Here is a 3,327-nt window from a genome sequence, read left to right on the forward strand (position 1 = left end):
CTCTTTCTCTCTCTCTCTCTCACTCTCTCTCTCCCCCCTCTCTCTCCCCTCTCTCTCTCCCTCTATCTTCTCTCTGTCTCTGTAAGCTTTACCGTTATCATGTGGTGAATGGGAGAAATTAAAAGAGTGCACCGCGTTTTGACAAAGAGAAGTCACTTTCTCTCTCTCTCTCTCTCTCCCTCTCTCTCTCCCTCCCTCTTTTCTCTGTCTCTATTGACTTTACTTTTATCAAACCAGCAAAGCAGATGGAATCCATGTCATCAGAATACTTAAACAACCTGTCATCTAGCCATAAAGTTTGTCCTACCTGATCTTTGCCCACCGGTTCCGCTGACCCTCTCCTGGACGTAGTCTTTGAAGATTTCCTGGATAAACTTGGACCTGGTTCCTTGTGGAGAATAGGAGAAATCAAATATCGATCAAGTGATTTGAAATTGAAGGTGACATGGAACGGTGCAAACTAATATAATATTGATCACGTGGTTTGACAAAGGATGAATAGTAACAACCTTACACTCTCATAAATTAAATCATTTATCAGAGATGATTACAACTTATTTCGAAACGTTAAAAACAGCATAGCAGATAGAAATCTATTTCCCACAATATTTTAACAAACCATTACTCAGCCATAAAGTTTGTCCTACCTGGTCATTGTCTACCCGCTCCGCTGACCCTCTCCTTGTCTTTGAAGATTTTCTGGATAAACTTGGACCGGGCTCCTTGTGGTGAGTGAGAGAAATTAAAGTATGTATCACGTGGTTTTCATTGATGCTTGATTAAGGGACTTTTGGGTTACAATATCCAGTACAAAGTTTCCATAGATAAATTCAGAGATTGCACCAGCTCGCCACATTCCACAATATCAGAATTCACCCAACTTATCCACCCTGTTACTGGTCGCCACAGCGCAAGGTCATGCTGTAGTTTTTTACAGCTAGGTTTGCCTTGTTCTTGTTCAAGAACAACACTCTGTGGTCACCCATCGCGTCACCGATATTGCTAGACATCGTTGGAGAGTCGGCGCTCACTACACGGGTCACTCCACAGCCGGGGGAATTTCACCGTAGGGCGAGTTGTTCCTTTTCCTAGATGTTTTAGCAAGAGTTTTACGGCACTTGCAACGCATTAAGGTCATAATATAAGTTCCGAAGATTAGATGTGTTACAAGAGATTAACAAACAGAAAAAAGAAGGAGGGGGAGATAATGACGATATGTGTTTGAAAGGAAGAAAGAAGCAAACCACACCAGAGCACCCCCCCCCCCCCCCACCCAACCACCCACTTTCCAAGATGATCTATTTTTGTCTAGACAGGCATTACGCACAAATGAGTAACATTATCGAAAGTTCAGTTGTTGTTTTTTTTAAATTTTCCACAAATCGGAATATACCGCAAAATAGTTTCAACCATTCGTGTTCCCACGGTACTTAAAACACACTCGCCAAAAAGTTTGTCCTACCTGTTCAATGTCCAACGGTTCCGCTGACCCTCTCCTGGACGATGTCTTTGAAGATTTCTTGGATGAACTTGGACCTGTCTCCTTGTGTGGTGAATTGGAGAAATTGAAAAACAAATTATCCTGTGGTTTTACAAAAGGAGGAATGTGCCCCAATTAAATATTGGGGTTATGTCTAGAGCCACTCGGCTCGCCACAATAGTATGTCATGTTTTGTTTTAAAAATTGTGTGTGTGAGTGTGTGTGTGTGTGTGTGTGTGTGTGTGTGTGTGTGTGTGTGTGTGTGTGAGTGCGTGTATGTGTGTGTGTGAGAGAGAGTGTATGTGTATGTGTTTGTGTATATCTGTGTGAGTGTGTGACTGAGTGTATGTGTGTGAGTGTATGTATGTGTGTGTGTAAGTGTGTGTGTGTGTGTCTGTGTGTATGTATGTGTGCATGTGTGTATGTGTGTGTGTCTATGTGTGTGAGTGTATGTTTATGTGTGTGTGTGTGTGTGTGTGTGTGTGTGTGTGTGTGTGTGTGTGTGTGTGTGTGTGTGTGTGTGTGTGTGTGTGCCTGGACAAAGGTCCCAGTTGTCTAAGCTATTTTTGAGCAACGGGGTTAAAAAGGCCAAAACGTCGTACCTTGTCATAACTTTAGTTCCACCAGAAAACACATGTTTAACAATTTCGTATCATAATAACATATGGAACGAACTTCATAATATTTTTAGTCTAAACATTTCTTTAGTAGTTAATTTTTGCAACATGTTCTTCACCAAAGGTTATCAATGTTCTAGAAATTATGTATTTCTCCAAACTTTGTTTTTACACCCTGAGTTACAAAATGATGCATTTTATCTTTAAAACTACTCAAGATATTAGAGAATTTAATATGTCACCGTGTTGAGCCTTAAATGTGCTATTTATATCCAACATTTTCGACCATAAGGACCTTTCTCCTGGCACACACACACATACATTCTTATAAAAAAAGACAAATAAACGATAAAGTACACTTTCATTTCCCACACCAGGGTAGTGCTACTGACTGAAGTTGTCTTTAGGCCATTCCCAAATGGAGGGGGATATTAACATATTCTTATGCACAGTAGAATTGTAAATGGGCTGTTTTATCAATGTCATGCTCATACTGTGTCGAAACAACAAAGAGGGAACTGCTGCTTTTCTTTCCTCATCCTTAATACCTTCATTTTTCCTCTACTCCTTTTGTATATTTGTCACTCTCTTGTGAACTGCTATGTCCAGGGCGCCTTGATAGTCGAAGTAGACTATTTGCTGTTTAGGCTTAAGAGGTGAGCAGAGTAAGCCTGATTCCCCGTTTGGACTTCTCTGTTGACAATCACCCTTTGGCGCTCATATGACCTTATGCAGTTAGTTACGAGCAACGCAGAACCTTACTAAAACTAAAACTAAAAGAATTTTCATTGATGGTTGATTAAGGGACTTTTAGGGTTACAATAACCAGTGCAATGTGTTTATAGATAAATTTAGAGATTGCACCAACTCACATTCCACAAAATCAGAATTTACACAACTTATACATTCGGTTATTTGTCGCAACAGCGGAGGGTCATGTTGTTGCTTTTTACAGCTAGGTGTGACTTGTCTTGTTCAAGAACAAAACTATGCGGTCACCCATCGCGTCACCGATAGTGCTTGACATCGTTGGAGAGTCGGTGCTCACTACACGGGTCACTCGAAAGAGGGAGCGAATTAATGTCTAGGCGAGTTATTCTTTTTCCATATTAATCTGTGCTTGTCTGGTGGGGTCCTTAAACACGCATAAATAAATAGCATAATTGAAAGGGGAAAATATTATTAAAAAACTGTCTGCAAAACGTCCTCCGCCCACCGAAGAAGAAGAAG

This window comes from Aplysia californica, unplaced genomic scaffold, assembly GCF_000002075.1.
Source record: "Aplysia californica isolate F4 #8 unplaced genomic scaffold, AplCal3.0 scaffold00314, whole genome shotgun sequence".
Lineage (NCBI taxonomy): Eukaryota > Metazoa > Mollusca > Gastropoda > Aplysiida > Aplysiidae > Aplysia > Aplysia californica.